This window comes from Protopterus annectens, chromosome 10.part0 (genome assembly GCF_019279795.1).
Source record: "Protopterus annectens isolate FY-2018-M chromosome 10.part0, PAN1.0, whole genome shotgun sequence".
Taxonomy (NCBI): domain Eukaryota; kingdom Metazoa; phylum Chordata; order Ceratodontiformes; family Protopteridae; genus Protopterus; species Protopterus annectens.
In genome coordinates, this window is record NC_056744.1 from 1,728,797,045 (window position 1) to 1,728,824,197 (window position 27,153).

Sequence of the window (27,153 nt, forward strand, 5' to 3'; positions counted from 1 at the left end):
TTGTACCTGTGTGGCCATTATTACTGGAATTTGGCAATCTTCCGGTATTGAGATGGGCCATTTAGGGGGTGAGAGTGGGGTGAAGTTGGCACTGAATCGATCTGCCAGGATATTGGCAATATCCTTCGGATCAGTATATTTAATGCCATTCTGTTTTAGCTCAGAGCAGATCTGAGCATTGCCATTTAGATTCTTGACATAATTATAGAATGCTTTGTGGTTGTCTTTGGAATCTTTGGCAATTTTATTTTCGTAACTAGCTTTGTAGGATTTTATGAGGCATCTCAGTTTCTTACTGAGGCTAGTAAGGGAGTTTTTTGCATCCTGGGATTTTCCTCTTTTCTGCAAAAGTTTCTTCCTTTTGTTGTAAAGTTTGTTTATGGCAGGGGACCACCAGATTGGCTTCCTTTTTTTGGATGAGAGCATTTTGGTTCTATTTGGGATGGCACGATTCATGCATGAGTGGATGTGCTCGTACAGTGCCATAGTGTAGGATTCAGCAGTTGAACTTTCAGTTCTGTAGCCCCTGTATATTTACGCATAAGAAATGATGCCTGAATTAGTAATGCACCATAATGTCCACAAACATCCTCCTTTCTGCTTGGACTAATCTTATGACTACCAAAAATACTCAGTTTTCTAGTACCAAAAATACTCTGTATGCATGGGGTCTGCTTTCCCCTGTCTCCCCCCTAAGTTCACAGATTCTCTGGGTGAGAGGCTGTTATGTTGAGTTTAACATTTTTCACATATGTGCCAGATATAATAAGCAAAGCAGGAACAGAACAAAGCAGAATTTAAAGAAAAATATAATTTGATACAAAGTTGAGACTGCATAACTTTTCTTTATTTTGCTGATACATAGATGTTAAAATCAATGATTTTCCCAATGGGTTTCTTAGCTGACATGTAAAAATACCTGAAGCTTTAGCTGCTGGCAGGTTGTATGTTGGAAGCAGGTCTCGGGTCAAAGTACAGTTCTGTAACATCTCACTTTTCATGCATCCACTCCAGACTGCCATCAAATATTAACTAAAGGTAAAATCTTTACTGTACAACAGAAAGATCACTGCCTTGTCTGCATCATTATGAAGGTCACATTCCTGAAGTAATAAAATCCACCACAAGTCAAGTCCACAACCGAAACTGGCTGCAACTGTTTGCTTCTCGCTCTTTTTCCAGCACATAAAGCCCGGGAAGAGAGCGACAACCAATCAGCAGCCATTTAGCCCATCCATGTCATGTATGTGCCTGCGGACGTGGCAGTCCGAACCCCTTCCAATTCTATACGGTTCCAAACTGGATAGACTGCTGGGCATCACACTGATGCCTTAATTCACTAACCGGACCTCCAACATGTTTTGTTTATTGTGATGACAAGGTTTAGATCCCTGGAGCATGTAGCTCTGAGGGATTGGGATTTCTTTAAGTGTAGCATGTCCAACAGCTCTGGGTTTGACATGGCCTTGTATGTTAAGCAGAGATCACCTCTGAGTAGACGATATGCGACAGAGTATAGCTGGAGTTTTTTAAGGCGGTCAGCGTAGGGCATCTGCTTTAGGCCTGTGATTCTTTTAGTGAGGTATTTCTGAGGCCTTTCCAGTTGTTGCAGATGTCTTGAGAGGTACATACCAAATGGGGCGTTGTATTCTATAATGGGTCTAATGAGGGATGAGTACAGTGGGACAATGACCTCCTTTTTCTGGATGAAAAGCCCTTCGTGATGAGGTGTGCCACATAGAAGGATTTCCTGACTGTTGTGGCGATGTGGTTATCGAAGGTGAGACCACTGTCCACCTGTGTCCCTAAGTCTCTTATCACACTTTCTGTGTTTAGTGTACTGCCACCTATATGGTAATTCATGGATACATGTTTTTTCCCAAAGGGGATAACAATACATTTCTTGGCATTGAGCTTGAGCCCATGGCTCTGGCACCAAGCATCTGTTTCTTTAAGGCCCTTTTGTAGAGTATCCACATCATTTGGGGATTCAATAATGGCTCCCAGTTTGCAGTCATCTGCAAACTTTGTTAGCCAGAGTCCCTTAGTGTTGACCTGTACTTCAGAGAAGTAGATGCCAAACAAGAGCGGCCCCAGGACTGAACCCTGAGGTACTCCACTTGTCACTTGTCTGGAGCTGGATTTGGAGTCGGCTACTTTTACAGTGTGGGTTCTATCAGTAAGCCATTTAGCAACCCATTGGGTGACATAAGGATTAATGCCCAACTTAGTAAGTTTATCTATGATTCCAGAGTGGGGGATGGTGTCAAAGGCCTTGGCAAGGTCTAGATAGGCTGTGTGGACCACCTTACCCTTGTCCATGGCTCTGGAGACTGATTCAAAGAAGTCAATCAGGTTCAGGAGACAAGATCGGCCCTTCACAAACCCAAACTGGGTGGGGTCCAGTGTCTGAAGGTTGCCAATGTCTTTGTTTATAAGTTCCATGATAATACGCTCCATGGCCTTGCAGATAAGGCTTGTCAGACTGATGGGACGGTAGTTTCCGGGATCCAAGGTGGATCCCCCCTTGTGGATTGGGATAACTGTAGCTCTGCGCCACTCAGTGGGCATGAAACCTGAGGTGAGGCTATGATTAAACATGACACTTAGGTGAGGTGCCAGTTCATATTGTAGTTCATGTAGTACACAGCCCGGGATGTCATCTGGTCCCATGGATGCTGTATTCTTGGCTTTAGAGAGTGCGTTTTGTACCTGTGTGGCCATTATTACTGGAATTTGGCAATCTTCGGTATTGAGATGGGCCATTTAGGGGTGAGAGTGGGGTGAAGTTGGCACTGAATCGATCTGCCAGGATATTGGCAATATCCTTCGGATCAGTATATTTAATGCCATTCTGTTTTAGCTCAGAGCAGATCTGAGCATTGCCATTTAGATTCTTGACATAATTATAGAATGCTTTGTGGTTGTCTTTGGAATCTTTGGCAATTTTATTTTCGTAACTAGCTTTGTAGGATTTTATGAGGCATCTCAGTTTCTTACTGAGGCTAGTAAGGGAGTTTTTTGCATCCTGGGATTTTCCTCTTTTCTGCAAAAGTTTCTTCCTTTTGTTGTAAAGTTTGTTTATGGCAGGGGACCACCAGATTGGCTTCCTTTTTTTGGATGAGAGCATTTTGGTTCTATTTGGGATGGCACGATTCATGCATGAGTGGATGTGCTCGTACAGTGCCATAGTGTAGGATTCAGCAGTTGAACTTTCAGTTCTGTAGCCCCTGTATATTTACGCATAAGAAATGATGCCTGAATTAGTAATGCACCATAATGTCCACAAACATCCTCCTTTCTGCTTGGACTAATCTTCTGACTACCAAAAATACTCAGTTTTCTAGTACCAAAAATACTCTGTATGCATGGGGTCTGCTTTCCCCTGTCTCCCCCCTAAGTTCACAGATTCTCTGGGTGAGAGGCTGTTATGTTGAGTTTAACATTTTTCACATATGTGCCAGATATAATAAGCAAAGCAGGAACAGAACAAAGCAGAATTTAAAGAAAAATATAATTTGATACAAAGTTGAGACTGCATAACTTTTCTTTATTTTGCTGATACATAGATGTTAAAATCAATGATTTTCCCAATGGGTTTCTTAGCTGACATGTAAAAATACCTGAAGCTTTAGCTGCTGGCAGGTTGTATGTTGGAAGCAGGTCTCGGGTCAAAGTACAGTTCTGTAACATCTCACTTTTCATGCATCCACTCCAGACTGCCATCAAATATTAACTAAAGGTAAAATCTTTACTGTACAACAGAAAGATCACTGCCTTGTCTGCATCATTATGAAGGTCACATTCCTGAAGTAATAAAATCCACCACAAGTCAAGTCCACAACCGAAACTGGCTGCAACTGTTTGCTTCTCGCTCTTTTTCCAGCACATAAAGCCCGGGAAGAGAGCAACAACCAATCAGCAGCCATTTAGCCCATCCATGTCATGTATGTGCCTGCGGACGTGGCAGTCCGAACCCCTTCCAATTCTATACGGTTCCAAACTGGATAGACTGCTGGGCATCACACTGATGCCTTAATTCACTAACCGGACTGCAGCACTGGAGTGGATCTCCAAGAGAGAAAGAGAAAAAATATATATATTTTTAAAACCGCCGCAGTGCACATGCTCGTATTCGCAGATGAGTCAGTCAGCGTAAGGCTGAAGCAGCCAGCTGATAGAGATGAAAGACTCAAGACAGACAGTAAAAATAATTAAATAACTAAAACGTACTTTTTTCTTTTTTCCTTTTTTCTTGCTGAGGGGGCTGCAGTCCGGCAGTCTGATGGCACGAGCCGCCCCTGGTGACATCTGTATGCTTTTAAAATTAACAGTAATTGCAAACCATATTACATACAAGTTGTATATGATACAGCTTGAAGGCTTACCTTCTCTTATCACCGCAGTCAAGGATAAAGTTCTCTGTCTATGTATACTGTCAATAACTAAGCAACTTAGAATATGAAAGCTCATAGCAGGATGAAAAAAAATGTTGAGTTAGATTTACTGAGCATTTTGAAACACTTGGGTATGGGTTATAAATATGCAAATTTGCTGCTGGAAAGTTATTAGTTGATCTTCTGTAGTTCTGCTTAGCATAAACATTTTCTAATTAGATAAGTACTTACCTTTTAGTGTTACTGAGGTTAACACAGTAGTCGTTTGTGTTCTCCACTGCACTATTATAAAACAACTTGTACTTAAACAGAACATATTTTTTAATGTGACACAATGATGCATTTCAAATATTCCCATGTTATCCTTGACTGCTTTATTTTACCCACTATATGGATGGTGAGGTGCGTGCCTTCCTGAAGCACAGTGAAGTAAAATAAAATACTGGTTTGTCTAAATTTTCTCACAGGGGATAATGAATGCATATTAAAAACACTGGAAAACTGAAACAGTAATTAATTAGATATTCCCTTGGTATATATACAAACTTTTACAGTCAAGAGTGTATATTGTCATTAAGAACAAAAATACATCAGATCTCTAAATATTGCATATAAAATTGTACAATGTTGTATAGCTTAAAAGATTGACTGGTTGAATGACTATTTTTACATTTTGCACTTATCTTTCAGTGTACAACATGTAGCTTATACCAAAACGTTACAGTTTTATAGTAACTTTATAGTTTAAAAACAAGGGATGACATACTGGTATCTGTTTTAAATTAGTGCAACTTAAATAGCATTACTGTGTCCTAGGAAGCCCGGTAATGCTTATCTATATATGAAGTTTTGTTTTATAACTGTATTTTTGAAGTTTTATCAGTAATTTGAGATTTATGAATAACACTGTTGGTGTCTTAGATAGCCCCATAGCACTAAGGGATAAAGCCTTTACTTTGCCCGAGATGATCCACATTTGATTAATGGTATTGGTGATGGAGGGACCACAGGGGAGGCTGACAGTGAGTGAATAACGCAGCTCACCCTTCCTTGGAAGACAGATGCAGCCTATGTTCACTGCAGTTAAACAGTGGTATGAGCCTGGTGATCTCTGTGTTACATCAGCAGTGTGTCGTTTAGTCAGAAGGCCGTGCATGCATGAAAATGCATTTGCACTACATCAGCAGTGTGTTATTTAGTCAGAAGGTCATGCATGCATGGAAATGCATTTGCACTACATCAGCAGTGTGCCATTTAGTCAGAAGGTCGTGCATGCATAGAAATGCATTTGCACTACATCAGCAGTGTGTCATTTAGTCAGAAGGTTGTGCATGCATGGAAATGCATTTGCACTACATCAGCAGTGTGTCATTTAGTCAGAAAGTGGTGCATGCATGGAAATGCATTTGCACTACATCAGCAGTATGTCATTTAGTCAGAAGGTCATGTATGTCTGGAAATGCATTTGCACTACATTACCAGTGTGTCATTTAGTCAGAAGGTCGTGCATGCATGGAAATGCATTTGCACTGCATCAGCAGTGTGCCATTTAGTCAGAAAGTGGTGCATGCATGGAAATGCATTTGCACTACATCAGCAGTATGTCATTTAGTCAGAAGGTCATGTATGTCTGGAAATGCATTTGCACTACATCACCAGTGTGTCATTTAGTCAGAAAGTGGTGCATGCATGGAAATGCATTTGCACTACATCACCAGTGTGTCATTTAGTCAGAAGGTTGTGCATGCATGGAAATGCATTCACACTATATCAGCAGTGTGTCGTTTAGTCAGAAGGTTATGCATGCATGGAAATGCATTTGCACTATATCAGCAGTGTGTCGTTTAGTCAGAAGGTCATGCATGCATGGAAATGCATTCACACTGTCCAAAGGCAGAGATATATTTCTGGAATACTATACTTGTTTAATTAATCATCATTGCTGCCTATTGGGTGAAAATATCCTTTATTTTGTTTTGTTGATTAGTTTTGTTGAAGGTCTGAGGCTCAAGTTTCAAACAAAAGCTGACATTTCTCTTTCATGATTGTAAGATTCAAAACTACTGCCTAAAAAAAGGCTTTGTGTGTGTGTGTGTGTGTGTGTGTGTGTGTGTGTGTGTGTGTGTGTGTGTGTGTGTGTGTGTGTGTATGTATCATACCTTGGTAAGACTTTTATCTAAGGCCATATTCATCATGAAACTTGCTGTTTCGTGACTTCATCTTCCTACATGATGTATTGCTAACTCCATTTCATACTGCAGAATCTATGTTGATTGTAACACAATGTATCAGAGGTGTGCTACATGTTGCAAACAAATCTGAATCTACTGCCATACACAGCTATGATGTAGGTGCTCCATCTGACAATCTGAATATTTATCAATATCCATGTGCAAAATATTTTTTGCTGCCATTGCTTTATTTAAATTTATTAACCAGGCTAGAACACTGACCTCTATAGTCTATTTACAGGATCTCCCTGGGAGCAAAGTTTAACACGGTTGGGAGAAAATCAACAATATAGCTCATGCAACTAATTAAGGGAGTAAAGTGAGGTAGAGTATAGATGAAGAAAATCATTAAATAAAGTGAAAGGAGGAAATAGGACTGGAGACACAAACCATGGTTAGATTTGGGGTTTCCAAAGTTGGGTAGTATAAACTGTAGAAAAATGTTAGTATAAAGACTGAATAAAACAGATAATAATGTAATAGCACTATGTGTCCAATGTTTAGGTCTGATACATATGAATGTGATGTTACTGACTCAAACAGTTCTGTTCCTTACATTATGATGTATAATATGACCTCAAAGTTTATTATTAATATATTAAAGAGCAATGGACTAATTTTATTGGCATCACCAGAAGTGAAAAAACTCGTTGGTATGTCCCCTAAGATTATCTTTAAAAATAAGTTGAATTTAAAAAGGTGATTATGTTACAGAGTGCTCTGCAATAGAACAATATCCTCTAATGTGGGTATGGTCAATAGAGTTGGAACTTTCCCTTGTAAGGAGTGTAATTTTTGTAAATATATTAATATTACCTCTTCTTTTCAACACCCTTTAACACTGAAGGTTTTTAATATTGATTTTACTGCTGGCTGTGATTCTGCAAATCTGTTTTATATTGCAACTTGTAGCTCATGTACATCGTTTTCCATTTGCAAAACCAACTGACATCTTAAAGAAAGAGTGTCCCAGCATCATACCTCTCAACTGTACAGATTTTATAGAATATCCAAACTTTTGCCTCATATTTTTGGTCTGTTTCTGTAAAATTGTGTTTCTTTGGCAAAGCACTGGCTAATCATTAAGTTTTGAAGTCAGAAAATAATTACAGGCATTTGAGTTTCAGACATCATGCCCTTTATAAAATTCATAGTAATGCAAAACCTGTTATTTTGTCAACTTTATAAGTTTGTAAGAGCAATATTTAAAAAGTGTCCATATTTTTGGACCTTTAACCCCCCCCCCATTATTTATGACTTTGTCCAGATTTCTTGGTCTGAGTTGTTAAGAGGTACGCACAGCATATTTATGGTATTAGAAAGGAAGTTTTAACTAATGCTTTAGCTAAGCATGTGGTAGAAAATGGTGTTGCACATAGTTTTAAATTTAGTGTTCTAAAGATTGTTAATCTGACAATACGCAGATGTGATGTTATAAATTTAACTGAGTATTACGAATATAAATGGATTGTACGCCTGAATGCTTTGAATGTTCCAGATTTAACTAAATCATGTTCTTTAAAACCTATTTTAAGAGTTATGTGATTAATTGTATAACTAGCTAATTAATTACTTTATTCATTAATTTTATAGTATTTAAATGTTTTGTAGTTGGGATGTTCTTGATACGCTTGATGAAGCATTTTTTGAACACAGAAGCTTTTTTTTTATTAAATATTTTATAAGCCATACTATACCCTGTTTTATTGTATTTTATTTCAATTCTCTGAACAGTTATTTCTCTACAATTACTTTGTTTTATATAAAGACTGAAGAATACTGAGGGTGGGCTGGTGTTCTGTAACTGAGCCAGTCTAATAGTGGGTACAGTTTACATCTTTGAATAGGAAATGTTTAAGTTCTTTTCTAAATATGTTGAAAGAAGTATTCCCCTCAGTCTTTTGAAGCTCTGCCCAGAGATCAGTAACCTTCTCTGTGAGCTCAGTGAGGGACAGGTACATGGAGACAGCACCTATTTCCCAAGAATGTCACTTGAAAAATTGACAATCCTCAAGTTCTGAGGAGGATCCATCCCATTAAGACTAGCTTTCCGGTAGTATACCCATCTGCAATAAAAGTTTCATTTTAGTAATATGTTTAGTATCCAGGCATATGCCTAAAATGCAATTGTCCAAATTTGAACTTCTGAACATTTTACAGAATACAGCATTTCCCCAATTGGGGTCACTTTGAGGTGGACTTTCTCTTTACCCACATGCTGCAACAGTCATAGAGTTGATTAGTTAAGCTCCTGCATGGAAAAACATACACCCCTGCTTTTAATGTTTAACTGAAAGCATATTGATTCATTTGTCAATCAAAAATTCCTTCTGTGAACAAAGTTTGATGGAAGTTTCTAGGTAACATATATGTTGAGGAAATTACAGCCCACTCACTGGATGGCATTACTTTCAGTAGTAATGTTTACAAAAAAGGGAAAAAGATTAAATGATACACATGATCTTGCTTGAATATTAGTGAAAAATACAAATAATATCTTGTGGGTGGGGAAAAGGCTGCTTTGTTAGTATTACTTATTCAATTGTATTCCTTCTGAATATTTTATTTGTATTTATTTATTGCAAATAATGCAGAGAATCAGGTACTACATTTTATTCTCTGTCTCTTGTCTACTTAATCATTAATGGACATTTTTAACAGAGCTACAAAAGTGAGTGAAATGAATTAACTATCACATTCCCCAGGATTCGCTAATCCTCCGTGTAAGACTAGATTAGTCTTACACAGAAACGCCAGTCTAAGAGTAAAACGGCAGCGCGCCATGCATATTAATGAGGGCATGCTGCCTCAACTCTAAGGCTAACACGGAGCATGCACGAGTGCAGGGGGCGTGTCGGACTGCTGAGCAGTCCAAAAATCCACTCCCCTGCAAGTCTCTCAATCGGGAAATGTCAACTTACATGAGCGAGTCCGCTCAAATGTGTACATACCCAACACTACACTCCCCCACATTCTAAACCCCTGTACAATTATAAAATGTAAAACTTTTATTTATTTTTTATTATTCCCAATATAGCTGCCTGTATTTGCGCGGGTTTGCACATTGTTTAGCTACAGATAGCAGTTTAGACATCGAAGAGGTTAATAAGAAACATATGCAAATTAAGCAAAATAGCGATAGCGTAGTGGTAGAGCCTTTGCACAAAGAAGAGGCATTCCCGGTTCGAGTCCCACCACTCCCCTTTCTATTTTCTGTTGGAAATCTGTATATAAAAGTAACTCCTGACATTTATCATTTAAATTTTAGTAAAAAGCATTGAAATGTCCTATGTAGTAGTGAACAAATTTATATATATATATATATATATATATATATATATATATATATATATATATATATATAAATAATATATATATAAGAAGGTGAAATGGATATGCATACTGATGGATGCATAAGTAACGTATCTTAAGCAATGTGAAGCACTGCTAAGCAAAGTTTACCAGTATTAAGCATATTTAAATGTGATTGCTCGCAGCTGAGCACTGTGTTAACTAGCGCAATGGTTTTGCGCATAGCTGCGCATCACTCCAACTAGCGCAAGCTGTTTGCATGGAGTTGCGCTCCACGCTAACCAGTGCAACGTCGGGCAACAACAAGCAACGTAGAGCAACGTCGGGCAAAGTTGAGCAAAGTCGGTAAAACACAGCCACACCTCCTAGCCAGTCTGGCCAGAAGTAAAATAAGAAGCAATGACAGTTCTTGAACCCGGAATACTATGCACCATAATCACAATACTGAACCACTAAGGCATGACAGCTTTTCATAAGCATGCACTTTCAACACACACATACATATCAATGGAAGTTTACCCATTGCTAAGCAGGTGTGCCTTCAGCTGAGTTTTTTCAAAATTGGCCAATCACAAATAAGTGTGGGAAATGATGTATATTTAAGCTCCAAAGGCAGGAATACTTGCCATAACTGGTTGTAGCTCCCATCCGCAGATAGCAATGGCCAGTGCTGGAGAGGGCTCTCGTTTTCGAGCGCAACATTGGGGCATTGAGTAGTCAAAAGTAATGGTTTGGCTTCTTGTCCATAATCATGAGGATAGACTCCTGCAGGGCCAGTACCAGGGCACCCAATACAAAGTGGAAGCCTGGGACCATCTAGCTCATGAACTCATCAGTGCCACAGATGTCCATCGGACTGGTGAGCAGGTCAGACACCACCACGCAGACCTGAAGAGATGCAAGGTGGATCAACTGGACCAGTGGATCCAGGAGGCCCATGGGATGGAAAATGCCCCACTACTGAGTAAGTAGCCATGGAATTAAGTATGTAAGAATTGCTATTCTAATGTATACTATGGATAGGTATGTCTCAATATCACTTCATTTACTTCACAGCTGCAGGTGTCCTGTAACATGTCCTCGGTCATATGTGTGTTACAAGATATAACTGCGCATCTAGCAACATTTATAGTTTACTACAGCAGTATGCCACCTATATTCACAATTGTGCACATATTTTAGCCACGGGTTTGCCATCAACAAGTTGTGTGGTATAATGGTAATACTGTAACTAGACTTTACAAACATTGCAATGGATGACATATTTCTTTATGCATTCGCTATGTGGTGCATTGTGTCACATACAGTGTGCCATGTACTGTTGTATAGTCTTATATAGTGATTTTATTTTGTTGCTGTGCAGAACATGGTTTATTATATAGAGCGTGCCAGGCACTTTCAAGCAGTTGTGGGGTGAGCACTGATAAGTGGTATTGAAAGTGTTTAATCTCAGTCAGCTAATAGGTTGCTATATATGGTGGTTCAGTGATATCTGTACTGTATAATGTTAAGTGTGCCATATGACTTGCTCAGACATATTTTCTTTGTCTTCCAGGGATCATGGCCCATCATCGTAATCCTAGCTACAGTAGTGCTGAGGATGACATTATTACCAGCTGTCTGATTCAGCACAACAGCCTAGTGTTCTCGAGAACCAGCCAAGACAAGCATGAGCGTACTGCACTGTGGCAAGATGTTGTCCGGAGGGTAAATGACATAGGCATGCATAACCGGACATATGAGCAGGTACGCCACCACTGTAGTGATTTACTTAGACATGTCCGGCAGCGTGCTTCTGATGTCCATAGATAACAGCTTGCAACAGATGGTGGGGTTAATATCCATCCCCCCATCACCAGAGTGGAGGAGCTGCTCCTGAGCCTGGTGGCACCTGCCCAACAACAACAACAGCAGACATTTACCTTGATGGAGGTTGGAGCCACCCAGCAAGAACACATGAAGCGTGTAGGTAACATGACATATCTGTAGACTACTGTTACCTCTATTGGTAGATCATGCATATGTGAGATGTGTATTGTGCAGTTAGAAGATGTGGAGCCTGTTGTTGTGCAATACTGATCATTTGGAACATAATCTGTAGGCCTGTGAATGTAAACTGTTGTACTACTGTAAGATTGCAAACCGACAGTAGCAATGCCACAGTTGTCGCCACTGACAAACTGTCTCATATCCATGTAGGTCCCTCTGGTGTGACAGCAAGACAGTGGACACATGCTGGTGAGTGTGTTCTACATTTATTATTGCAAATAAAAAGTGCATGTCATAGTTAAGGTGTAGGCCATGTACACATGTAACACACCTACGCATAATGCATGCTGTGCATGTTTGCTGTGAGACTACGCACATCTCAGTAATGTGATAAGCTGCCTCAAACACATGCAATACACAGACCATCTCAAACAAATGTGGCTACACTGTAGTGACCATTGGATAGGCAGAGTCGATACGCATGCACATGCTGGTGAGTGTGTTCTACATTTATTATTGCAAATAAAAAGTGCATGTCATAGTTAAGGTGTAGGCCATGTACACATGTAACACACCTACGCATAATGCATGCTGTGCATGTTTGCTGTGAGACTACACACATCTCAGTAATGTGATAAGCTGCCTCAAACACATGCAATACACAGACCATCTCAAACAAATGTGGCTACACTGTAGTGACCATTGGATAGGCAGAGTCGATACGTATGCACACAACATACACAACTATGTCATACACAGAACATGTTAACATGCTACACATGAAGTATTCACAAACCCTCTGTAAAGTCACACTCCAGTATCCCAAATGTCATTCACACAGCACACATAATATACCTGAGGGGTAGAGGCCTATCATGGAGCAATGAAACACTCTGCAACACACAACGCATTCATGTTAGGCAATGCTCCTTATTGACCTCCTTACAAACCCATGTAACAACTAGCTGTGAAATGGTGAATGTAGCCATGGTAGTGCAGTTCTGGTACAGCATGATAGGTGCTGGTTTGGGACACATGTGTAGCCTTGAGTGACCACATGATGCTTCATGATGATGGCTTATGGTACTATACCCCAGCCAGTTATTGTAACCACAGTACTACTCTTTGCTATACACCTCAATGGTGTGTGTGTGCAAACATATGCACCTATAAACAATATGCATACCAATCACCATTTGCACAACTGACACATATATGTCTTGTAATGCTATTGAGTGGCTAGGTCATATGACACACATTGGGTATGTGTGATGTTTAAATATGCAGTTGTGTTTTAGCATGCCATGTCATGGATGACACTGGCATGTCCATAATATGATCTACACTCACCATAACTACTGTACATTGGCTATGTGGACCAATGGTATTCCATCAGTTATACATGCACCACTGATCTTGTGTGTATACACATCATGCATGAGCTAAAACTGTGTCCACAATTATTTGCTGAAGACACAGAGGCTCTAATCAGAATTGGATATCTATGTGACACACAGATACACATCCAGCCATGGTATGTATACTTGTGAGTGATGGTGCACAGTACATTAAAGAGTTTTAATACTCGCACAGCAATGTTGTGTCCTTGTATACATTGCATTCCAGGGGGTGGCCAATCACCGAACAACAAAACACATGCATCAAAGCCATGCTGTTAGTAACAAGGACTGTCTACACTCGCACTGCATGCTGTTGAGCAACACATGTCCTGCATGCTGACATGTGTGATATGACTGTTTGGCTTGTGATACTGTACACCACTATCAACTGCTATTGAGTATGGTCTGAGATTGCTGGTGGTGTGTGTGTGTGTGTGTGTCTGCTTTAGTGAGGAGTGTATCTGTGTGCATGTGTGCATGTGTGCATGTGTTCATGTGTTCATGTGTTCTGACATCATATACAGGTCTTAAAGTGTGTTTCCTGTTTTACTCTCACAGGTGCTGAGATTGGGCTGGTTCAGTGCAGCAGGAAACCTGATGTCACTGACACAAATAGTGATAATGAGGATAGGTGTGTCGAGGCACAAGCATGTTTGTCAGGGTCTGTTGTTGAGCCACCAATTGACAGTACATAAGTCTCCACCCCATCCATGCACACAGTCATACTGCCTGCACATCCATCATCACCAATGCCCTTAGCAGAGGGACATGTACAGTCGGCAATGGTCAGGACAGTGTGGTATCTATGGCACATGCATCAAGACACAGCAGCCATAGCCAGATGTCTGCAATGGTACCACATAGGCAGATGTCCAGGGGTTCTCATCAGAGCACTGCTGGTCATCATGCCCCTGGCAGATATGCTACAACTCATACAACCACATGCATATTCCAGGCTGTCTTGTAGGCAAAGGCATGTATGGAGCAGTACACCAGACAGGGACTAAGGGCACAGAGGGCTCATAACACCTCTTTAAATGATAATATCCATGACCTAGCAGGTGCCATCCGTAATTACACTGAGGTCATTGTTAGACGTTGGGGTGAGACATTATAGTATAGATCATGCCCATGTGTCAGGACAGTGCGGGACAGTTGAGACGTCGATGTGGACGTATGCCAGCAACATCATCAGCTGGCAGTCGCTGTGGACGTCCATAAAGTCATAGCCGTTCCCATAGTGCCAGTATCGGCCCCAGCAATGTTGGGGTTGGGCTGTCCATAGACCGTCCTAGAAGACAACGTGCAGACCAGTCCCAGCAGGGACCTGGATCCAGTGTACATATGTCAACCTCTGAGGATAGTACCCAGTCTGGATTAGTACCTGATACTGTCTGTAGCACCCCTGCCAGGCACAGGTCCCGTATCTGTGGCCAGAGACGGTGATCTATAAAGCCTGCCAGGTACAGTCTGCAGCTGTCCCACAAATCCCCATATATGGCAGCCACATGGTGAAACTGTGTGCATGCAGACACACACACACATAATCCAGACACCTAGGGCAAACACATACCCACACACATTACATCCACATTGGCCCATAACAGTACTCTTGGCCCTCACACACACACTCACACATGCATGTTGATTGTATGGCCCAATGTAGGCCTCTGGCAAACCAACAACACACCCTGTGCATATGATGAAACCTGTGCCACCTCTTGTCATCTGTAACATTGATGCAGGAACAGGCTAATATGGTGCTGATGCACAGGGTGACTTTATAACAGAATGGCAATGTTAGCATGTTGTCAGCAGTAAAGTGTAATGATATCCTTGAAGGTGTAGCTGAGCAGGCATGATGCATTAAAGCTATAATTATCAATGTAGTATTGTTTACACTAGTGTTTATTCCAATTGTGTATTGTCTGCCCATGCGCCACTTGGCTGATATGTGTAGTTTTGTCAGCATGTGTTAGAGAGTGGACAGTAAGTGTGGGATGTGTGCAGCACAGATTTGCAGGTGTATATTTGTGAACATGGTTGAGGTGCACTGTCTGCATGTACGTGCATATTGGACACACGGGCATGGTGACATGCCCTGTATTAGACAGTGTTAACACTCCATAGTTTCTGTTGGTGGCCAGTATGCATTGTACTACACACATTTTGGAACTTGAGTACACGTGTGTGTATGACACGGTTTGACACTGTGCTGTGGGTGATACTGTTACTATCTGTCATTGGTTTGCATTCTGGTAGTATACATAACCTCAACAGCCTGACCATAAACAATTGTTAGATGATGTCTTGACAACTGACACAGATGTAGGACACACAGTAACATTTGCAGCCTTCAAGTACTATTCTATGCCAGTAACCAGTGGTATTCACCTGCACTCAGTCCTGGGACCACTCCTGTTTGGCATATAGCTTTCTTAGTTACAAGCAAACACAGAAGGGATATATCTGGCCATGTTTGGCAATGCATACTGTAGGCTATAATGCATTCTCCAGATGACACACACATCCTCCAAAAGGGTATCATACAGACAGATACCTGGTGTTAAAACCCATGCTGTAAAGCTATAAGCCAAATAAAGCATAGTCATCCACTTTTACAAAACATAGTATCCCTAGAGTACCACATAGGTAGTAGCCCCCAAAATGTTGAACAGGTACCGATGTATACATAGAGCCATGTGTTACGTCATCTCTCCTTTGATAATCACATTTCCAAAGGGTTTTGGAAATCCCTCTTTGGATCACATAAGCAATAAGGGGTCTGCATGCATATCCATAAAGGTTGTTGCACACCTATAATAAATAGCCATCTTTGACAGACTTTGCTGCTTTTGAACAGGCTTCGAACATACCTCAGGCATAAACCCTCACTCACACTATTCAATAAAAGCCGTAATGAGTGTATGTGAAACAGATGACATAGGCCAGGGATCACTGCAGTGGCTAGGCTTGTCACAAGCATACAGATATGACCTAAGGTCTGGAAAGCGGCAGCACACTCTGGCAAAGATAACAGATGTGTTCATGGAGAAAGCAGGGTTCCCACCTATGAAATAATTGAGGTCACATGTATGCATATGTATTTGCCGCGGTGCTAGGACGGAAGATCGACACGCAAAAGACCAACACCGACTTCACCGACGCGAAAACACTGATACAGAAATAACCGACACTACAAACCACGGACATTTCACAGGTAAGGGGTTAAAATTCTCTAATCAAGCCTACCATGTTCAGGTAAGGTGGCAGTGTTATGCATGTGTGAAATTTAAACCCCTTACCTGAACATGGTAGGCTTGATTAGCGAATTTTAACCCCTTACCTGTGAAATGTCCGTGGTTTGTAGTGTCGGTTATTTCTGTGTCGGTGTTTTCGCGTCGGTGAAGTCGGTGTCGGTCTTTTGCGTGTCGATCTTCCGTCCTAGAACCATTTGCCACACAGCTACCTGACATGTGTAATGCACATACTGTTGTCATTGTGATATGTCATACAGTAGTAAAAGCAAAACCCACATCACATTGACCAACAATGTCACACACGTGGAGCACACACACACACACACACACACACACACACACACACACACACACACACACACACACACACACACACACACCAAGTGCAGGATTCAAACCCCTACCTAACTACTTTATGATAGAGCAGCACGCATTAACAGTTCTCCTTTCCACAGGTATATTTGTAGGATGGTGACATCATCAGACTTGACAAAGATGAGTATACCACTTTTAAGGTGTTTTAGTAGTCTTCAAAAAGGTTGCTCTTCTCCAAGGAGACACACATATACTTGGCAAGTACAGGATTCAAACCCCTACCTAGCTACTTTATGATACTAGAGGAGTACGCATTAACACAATGCACTATATACATTACTGGGAGTTCTCTATTCCACAGGTATATTTGTAGGATGGTGACATCATCAGACTTGACAAAGATGAGTATACCAATTTTAAGATGTTTCAGTAGTCTTCAAAAAGGTTGCTTCTTTCCAAGGAGACACACACTCTCATACAGTTGGTAAGTGCAGGATTAAAACCCCTACCTAACTACTTTATGATGCTAGAGGAGTACACATTAATACAACGCACTATACACATTACTGGGAGCTGTCCTTTCCACAGGTATATTTGTAGGATGGTGACATCATCAGACTTGACAAAGATAAGTATACCATTTTTAATGTGTTTTAGTAGTCTCCAAAAAGGCTGCTCCTCTCCAAGAAGACACACACACACACTCTCATACAATTGTCAAGTGCAGCATTCAAACCCCTACCTAACTACTTAATGACACTACAGCAGTACACATTTTCATGACGCACTATACACATTACTGGGAGTTCTCTTTTCCATAGGTATATTTGTAGGATGGTGACATCATCAGACTAGGCAAAGTGGGTTACATTAGGTGACATTAGGTGGGCTACATAGAAGGAATTTCTAAACACTTTGGCAATGTGATCATCAAAGGAGAGTTTAATATCTACCTGGGTCCCCAGGTCCATAATTACATTCTCTGTACATACTGGATTACCACCCATGTGGTAATTTGTGTGCACTTTGTTTTATCCAAAGGGGATGACTATGCATTTTTTGGCATTCTGCTTGAGGACATTGTTTTGATACCAGGTATTTGTCTCTGTAAGACCCTTCTGGAGGATGTCTGTGTCAGCCGTAGAGTCAATTATGGACCACAGTTAGCAGTCATCTGCAAACTTGTTTAGCCATACTCCTCCCGTGCTTGCCTGTACCTCTGAGCAGTATCTACTGAACAGGTGGGGTCCCAGGACCAAGACCTGTGGGATGCCATTTGCGACTGGTTTAGAGTCAGACATGGCACCCGCAATTCTGAACATGTGTGTTTGATCTGTGAGCCAGTTGGCCACCCATCCTGTGACATAGGTGTTAATGTTCAAGCTGGTAAGCTTGTCCATGATGCCAGAGTGGGGAATGGTGTCAAAGGCCTTAGTGAGGTCCAGGTGGGCTGTGTGGACTACTTTCACCTCCATCTGTGTCCTTGGTAACTGTTTCAAAGAAGTCAACTAGGTTTAGAAGGCAAGATCTGCCTTTAACAAAGCCAAGTTGGGTAGAGTCCAGTGTCTGAAGTTTCTCAATGTCCCTGTTTATGGGTTTCATGATAATTTGCTCCATAGCTTTGCAGACCAGGCTGCGTAGGCCTATAGGGCAATAGTTTCCAGGTTCTGTTGTGTTACCACCTTTGTGGAGCTGGATGACTGTTGCCGTATGCCATTCTTTGGGTACATAACCTCTGGTAAGGTTGAGTCTGGACAGTGAATGTAGGTGAGTGTGTAGTTCCTTTTGGGGCTGGTGTAAGACACAGCCTGGGACACCACCCAGTCCCATTGATGCTGTGTTCTTAGCTTTGGAGAGGGCTGTTTTTACCTGCATGTCCATGAAGTCTGGGGCTCTGCATTCTTCTGGGATGGACACAGGCCCTTTTGGGGGTAATGGGGGGAGTTTGCACTGAACTTGTCCACCAGGATGTGGGCAATGTCAGTTGGTTCAGTGTATTTTTTGCCATTTTGCAGTCGCTGACAGCATATTTGAGAGTTGCCACCTAAATGTTTGGTATAGCCAATGAAGGCTTTGTGGTTGTTATTCTTACATTCCTTGGCAATTTGTCTTTAGAAACTGGCCTTGGATTATTTTATGAGCGATCATTGTTTCTTCCTAATAATGATCACTGATGCCTTTCCTTTTGTGAAGTTTGCTCTATCATGTGTTCATTTCCTCCTTCTGTTGTATAGCTTATTTATGGGCAATGACCACCAGATTGGTTTGTTATTTTTGGAGGAGTGCGTCTTGGTTTTATTTCAGATGTCTCGATCCATACATCCTTGTAGATGCTCATAGAATGCACTTGTAAATGATTCTCCAGATTGTATAGCATTATCCTATAGTAAGGGGCTTTGGAACTTTCCACTTTGGTCTTAAGAAGTGTGCAGTTTGCTTTTGAAAATTTCTTCACAGTGGTTTCCTAGACTGGGCGGGGGGCTGTGGATGTCCATTGTGGTTACTTTATGATCTGATATTACCAGCGAAGGGTTTATCTCTGTTGTGGAACACTGGTACCCCATGTTGGTGATGATCCGGTCCAGTATGTTGTCACCTCTACTGGGTATGGTGACCAGCTGTTCCAGGGCATTTGAGTTTTTAAACTCTAGGAAGCATTGGGCAAAGGACGTTGCACACAAGTAATTCTCCCAGTCAATGTTTGGGTAGTTGTAATCTCCTCATATAATGGTGTTTGGTAGGACCTTTATATTTTCCACTGTTCTCAGGAATACTGAGTGAGGTTCCTGAGACAAGGTAGGTGATCTGTAGCAGTCTACAATCTGATAAGCAGCTTTGCCCAATGTTAGTTGCACTTGCATGGTCTCCAAGGCCTCATGCTGTGCCACCAACCTGAAGATGTGGGTATCCATAAGGTAAATGGATACACCTCTTCCTTTTATATTTCACTATGGGTTTTGGGGCCAAAGATCAGAGGGATTGTGAGTGTTTTACGTGGAGCATGTCCAACAGCTCTGTGTTTGACATAGCTTTGTATGTTAGGCAGAGATCACCTCTGAGTAGGCGATATGCGAGAGAGTACAGCTGGAGCATTTTGAGATCGTCTGTGTAGGGCATGTATTTCTGGCCGCTAATGCTCTTTGTGAGGTATTTCTGCAGGCTTTCCAGTTGTTGTAGATGCCTTGTGAGGTACATAGCAAAAGGGGCGTTGTACTCTATTATGGATCTAGTGAGTGATGAGTAGAGGGGAACAATATCCTCTTTTATTCTGCATGAGACACCTTTTGTGATGAGATGTGCCACGTAGAAGGATTTCCTGACTACTGTGAGGATGTGATTATCACAGGTGTGTCCACTGTCCACCTGTGACCCAAGGTCTCTTATCACACTTTCAGTGTTAAGTATACTACCGCCTATGTTGTAGTTCATGGATACAGAGTTTTTACCAAAGGGGATGACAATGCACTTTTTGGCATTGAGCTTGAGGCCATTGCTTGACACCAGGCATCTGTCTCAGTGAGGCTCTTTTATAGGATGTCCACATCTTTAATAGTTTCAATTATGGCTCCTAGTTTGCAGTCATCTGGAAACTTCATTAGCCACAGACCTTCCATGTTAAAGTTTACTTCAGGGAAGTAGATACCAAACAGGACAGGACCCAGGACTGAACCCTGTGGTACTGCACTTGTCACTGGTCCAAAGTCATACTTGGAGTCTGCTACTTTCACAGTGTGTGTTCTGTCAGTGAGCCAGTTGGCAACCCATCTTGTGACATAGCAATTTATACCTAGTTTAGTGGGTTTATCTATAATTCCAGAGTGGGGGATGGTGTTGAAAGCCTTGGCAAGAACTACATAGGCTGTGTGAACCACCTTACCCTTGTCTACGGTTCTGGTGACTGCTTCAATGATGTCTATCAGGTTTAGGAGACATGATCTGCATTTTACAAACCCAACATGGTTGTGGTCCAGAGTTTGGAGATTACCAATGTCTTTTTTTATAAGTTATATGATGATACGATCCATGGCATTGCAGAGCAGTCTCATCAGGCTAATGGGGCGCTAGTTCCTGGGGTCTGTGGTGTCTCCACCCTTGTGTAGTGGGATAACCATCGCTGTGCGCCATTCAGCAGGCACACAGCCTGAGGTGAGGCTATGACTGAACATGGTACATCAGTGTTTTGCCTGTTTCTTCTGTAGTTTGTGTAGAACACAGCCTGGGAAGTTATCTGGTCCCATGGATGCTGTGTTCCTGGCTTTGGAGAGTGTTTTTTACCTGTGCAGCCATGATGAGAGCAACTTTGCAGTTTTCCGTTATAGAGATGTGCTCTTTCATGGGTGAGAGGGGGGTAAAGTTAGCACTGATCCTATCTGCCAGGATGTTGGCAATATCAGTTGGGTCTGTATATTTAGTGCCATTGTGCTGTAACTCAAAGCAGATCTGAGTGTTGCCATTGAGATTCTTGACATAGCTATAGAATGATTTGTGGTTGTCTTTAGAATCAGTGTTGATTTTGTTTTCATAACTAGCTTTGGAGGATTTTATCAGGGATCACAGCTTCTTACTGATGTTGACCATGAAGCTCCTTCACTCATGGGATTTTGCCCTCTTTTTTCAACATTTTCTTCCTTCTGTTGTGCAGTTTGTTTATGGTAGGGGAACACCAGATTGACTTCCTTTTCTTGGAGGATAGCGTCTTGCTTCTGTGTGGGATAGCACAATGCATGCAGTCATATAAGTGCTTATAAAGTGCAATTAAGGATTCAGTAATCATAACTGTATTGTCCATCTGCATGGGTGTCCTGCTGTTCAGCACTTCTGTCTTAAGAAGCATGAAGTTGGCTTTGGAGACATTTTTTAACATGGTTTCCTTAATGGGGGTGTGGGTCCAGAATGTAGATATGTAGGGTAATTAGCTTATGGTTAGATGGGGCCAATGAGGCGCTGACTTCAGGTGTGGAATACCGGTCATACAGGACAAACCAAACCCCATAACCAACACAAATAACCACAAAGTGAGCTAAATGCTACTCATTGCCATAAGTCTCAGCCTCCAGATGCACACACTCGAGGCACTTCTCATTATGGAGGATATTGATATCTGTGCAGTAACAGAAACCCAGTTCAAGGCTCCAGACAGCACACCAGCACTACCAGGATACTACTCATTCCATACCTTCAGCATCAAAACCTGAATCATAGTACATAGGGTGAGGATGTATCCATATTCATCAAGGATACCTACACCTCTCTCTACATGCTCTCTACAGGATATGTACCCATAGAATGTTGCACAGCAACGTTCTTCACACTCCACAGGGGTGGGGGCCACAAAAAACCCTTGGCATTCATGCTCTATGAGCCTGACGAGTGTGTTCTGCAAGGCAATGGAGCCAATCATAATGGAAGTCAACAATACAGAGATTTGGAACCTTCACACAGTTGAGCACACCCAGTTTGGCTTTGTCAAATGCAGACCATGCCTTCTGAACTGGGATGATTTCTTTGACAGTTGCCCAGGCTACAGATGATTGAAATGAGCTCAACACAACCTACCTATACCTCGCTAAGGCCTTTGACACCATTCCCCAGTCAGGTATCATAGATGAACTCACCAATCTGGCCATGAATCCATACATCACAAGATGGATTGTAAACTGGCTCACAGATAGATCCCACACATTAAGAGTTGCTGGCTACATGTCAGACTCTACACCGGTAATGACTAGTGTCCCCCAGGGTTCAGTCCTGGGGTCCCTCCTGTTTGGTATAGACTTCTCAAATGTACATGCCAACACAGGAGGGTTGTGGTTGACTAAGTTTGCTGGGAACTGTAAAGTGTTTGCCATAATAGATTCTCCGGACGATAGATATATTCTCCAGAAGGGACTCTATGAGACAGATGTGTGGTGTCAGAATCATGGCCTCAAGCTCTCTGTGGAGGAATACATAGTGATCCTCTTTGTTGAAAACAAAATACCCACAAACTACCACATAGGTGTTACCCCCTTAAAAATGACAAGGTGATAAGGGATCTGGGGACACAAGCAGATAGTCATCTTTCCTTTGACAACCATGTTGCCAAAGTGATTGGCAGATCCTATATTGCCCACCTAATCAACAAAGGGTTTGCATCAGGATCCAAAGAGGTAGTGGTGGCACTCTACTCTTACATCATCATACCCATCATTGAGTACAGTGTACCATTTTGGATGTACTCAACTTAGTATATCCAGCAGCTGTAGAGACCACATAGGTACCTCACCAAGAGGATTACTGGCCTCAAACAGTTGTGTTATGCAACACAACTGGTAAAACTAAATCTGTTCTTCGTTGCGTACCGCCTACTCAGAGGCACACTCTGCCTAACATACAGAGCCATGTCCAGCACATAACTGTTGAACATGCTCCATCTACAGATAACAAACATTGAGTCACCCTACACATTCCAGGGATATGAACCTCATCACAATGATGAATACAACATGCTGGTGGGATAGAGTACCATCCCAGACACTTGCCTTACTGTGGGACAGAGTACCAATGTACATCAGACAGAACCCCTCGCTGACACTCTTCAATTGGAACCTTGATGAGTGGATGGGAAACAGAAAATTCATTCCAGGCATCACATCAGCAGCCCCACTAGAAAGGGGCTTAGGGTACTAACTATTAGAACTAGGCCTTGGGAGACTATCCAATTGTGTGGTGAAAGCTGAACAACTTGCGTAGGCTGATATATGCCTTCATGGAGATAGTCTACTACATACCTATGAACCTATGTGACAGGTACATGTCTACAGAGAGTAGATGTGCACTTCATTGTACAGTCATGTTGTACAGCAGGCACATAGACCACATACACTGTAATGCTTACAGATACTGGTGGCTGTTATGTACAGTGGGAAAGATGTGCACCTCATGTTTGTCATGTCATTGAGATGTGTGCTGGGTGGGACAGTCCTGGATGGCTCCTTGTCATGGTCACCCTTTTAGACACATCTCTGCCCATCCATCTTTGGCTTATTATACTGTGTTCCCACTCTATATATATATATATATATATATATATATATATATATATATATATATGGTTCTAGGTTAGAACATTGACAGCCGACATCACCGACAATGGATTAGCGGGCACCAGAAGATCGACATGCGGAAGACCCATGCTATGGATCAAAACGCCAACGCCAAGGATAGTGACTTGGAAAAAGGCTGTGTGAGTATGCGGTGGTGACGGACGTTAGGGTGCGAGTAAGGTAAGTGTGGATATTGATGGTCTGTGGGGATAGGGGTGGGTTTAGTGATTTAGGGTCAGTCTTGGGTTAGGTAAGTGTGCGGTAGTAGTATTTTTGGGTTAGGGGCGGGTTAAGTGAGTTAGGGTTAGCGCCGGGTTAGGTAAGTGTCGCGGTAGTAGTATTTTTTGGGTTAGGGGCGGGTTAAGTGAGTTAGGGTTAGGGTGCGGGTTAGGTAAGTGTGCGGTAGTAGTATATTTTGGGTTAGGGGCGGGTTAAGTGAGTTAGGGTTAGGGCGCGGGTTAGCTGAGTGTGCGATAGTGACGGACCTTAGGGTAAGGGCTTGGGTTAGGGTTGTAGATAGTTGTGTATGTGAGGTTTATTGTGGGTTTGTGAGGATTTTGGTGTGCTTGTGTTCTGTGTGTGGTTTTTGGACAGGGGATGTGTTTTATTAGTTGATTGTTGTTATTGTGGTGTGTGCAGCGTATGAGGTTTCCTGTTTGTGGACCATCGGTTATTTGTTTGTTGGGCATGTGAGGTTTCGTGTTTATGGTTTGTCGATTATGTGGTGTCGATGTTTGTGTTGTCGGTGAAAGCAGCTGTCGATGTTATAACCTAGAACCATATATATATATATATATAGGTACATAGGTAGGTAGTAGGCTATCTGCCTGAAGGCATATATTAATATGCCAGAGAATGCAGCTATCACCACCCATGGAGTTAGTTCCCTAGGCCTCTGTGTAGTAGAGCTGATGAAGTGATCGATGGTGTGACAGTTCAGTTTCACATACACTCATCAAGGCTCCTCTGGAAGAGTGTCAGTTAGGGTCTCGGCTTAATGTAGGTTGGGAGCCTGTTCCAATGCAAGGGAATTCTGTGAGTTAGTAATGTATCCCTCCAACATGTTCTATTTAATGTTGTGATGATGATATCCCTAGAGCATGTGGTACAGTGAGCTTGGGTTTACTTCAGATAGCACATGTACATCAGTTCTGCATTGGACATGGACCTGTCTGTTGGGCAGAGATCTCCTGAATAGACAGTATGCAACAGAGTACAGACTGAGTTAATATCAGTCTTGCTGCATGGGCAACTGTTTGGGGCCAGTAATCCTCTTGTTGAGGTACTTCAGTGATCTTTCAAGCTGCTGAAGGTGCCTAGTCAGATTCATTGCAAGTTTGTTGTGGTACTCTCTGACGGGTCTGATGACTGATGAGTAGAGGGAACCTCCTTTGACCTATATGCAAAGACTTTGGAAGTTTGTGGGAACACATAGCATGATTTTCTAACCACTTTGTGAATGTGTTTCTGGAAGTAGAGATGACTATCCACATGTGTCCATAGATCTCTTATTATCACCTCCATGTTTAGGGTTTTGGCACCTATGTGGTATTTGTATGACTGTAGCTCGAGGCCATACTTTTGACACCACATCTGTCTGACTGAGACCCTTTTTAAGGATGTCTCTGTTTTCCCAAACATCGATTATGACAACTTTTTTGCAGTCATCCACAAACTTTGCTAAACATAGCCCTACTGTGCTTGACTGTATTTCTGAAAAGTATATACCAGACAGGAGGGGTCCCAGCACTGAGCCATGGAGGACAGCAGTTGTTACCAGCTTGAACAGGAGACCACAATTCTTACCTTGTGGGATCTATCTGTGCCCCAGTTGGCAATCCACCAGATGACATACATATTTATGCACAGGTTGTTGATTTTGTGGATACGACATGTGTCTGGGATGTTGGAAAGGGGCTTTTCAGGGTCTATGTGGGACATGTGTATCTCATTTCATTGATGTATGTCCTGGGTGACTGCCTTGAAAACAGTCTAGCAGGTTTGGGAACCATGATCTGCCCCTGACCAAACCAAAATGGGTAGGGTTGAGTGTTTGTAGGCTCCCAATAGCTCTGTTTATGAGTTCCATCATAATGGACTCCATGGCCTTGCAGATCAGGCTTAGTAGGCTTATAAGACAATAGTTCCCATGGTCTGTTGTGCACCAACACTTGTGGAGTGTGCCAAATGTTGCTGTAACCCATTCAACAGTTTCATATCCTGTACAGAGGGTGAGTCTCAATAGACTGTTCAGGTGCAGGGTCTGTTTGTTTTGGGGTTCACATATGACACAGCTAAGGAAACCATGTCATCCCATAGACACCGTGTTTTTAGGTTTGGAAAGAGCTGTTTAACCATTGTATATGTGATTTCTGGGTTTTCCCAATCTCCAGGTATGATAATGGGCCTTTTGTCAGTGAGAGGGGGGTAAATATGTATGAACCTGTCTGACAAGATGTTGGCAATGTCAGTCATGTACATGTATTCATTTGCACTGACTCAGAACATATATGAGTTTACATTGATATTTATGACACGGCGAAAGAAAGCTTCATGGTTCTCTATGGACTCTTTGACAATATTTTTGCCAGAACATGGATTGGATAATGTTAGGAGTGCTCATTGTTTATTGATGATACTGATTGGAGATTTATTGATCTTCTTTGAATTTTCACTTTCTTTGAACAACTTAAGTACTTGTAGTACATAGTTTGATTATGACAGGAGTCCAATATATTATATGGGTCTGTTTTCATATAACTGTGTGCGCAAGGCAGGATTGGTGAATAGTGATAAGTTTATGGGGAAAGAACTGCAATTGCAGACATGGGCTAAGTGTGTGAGCATGCCCAGTATGACCTTTCAGTATGTTATTGACTGACATTTGCTTCGTTTATTTAAGTGTGTGAGCATGCCCAGTATGGACATATATACTATATGTGTGTGAAAAATCAAGTTGGTTTTTACTTCAGGGCTCACCTTTGTGTTGTACATCGACAGGAAGCACACTGTGCCTGCAGGGCTTCCATGAGTCACTTTGCATAGACTTATCAACATTTCTACATACAGGGGGGACAGCTATTAGTTGTACATTTCTACTGGGGGGGGCACACCTGTTTGTTACTGTGGGTGTACATAGGATGAGGGGGTCACCTGACACTTAT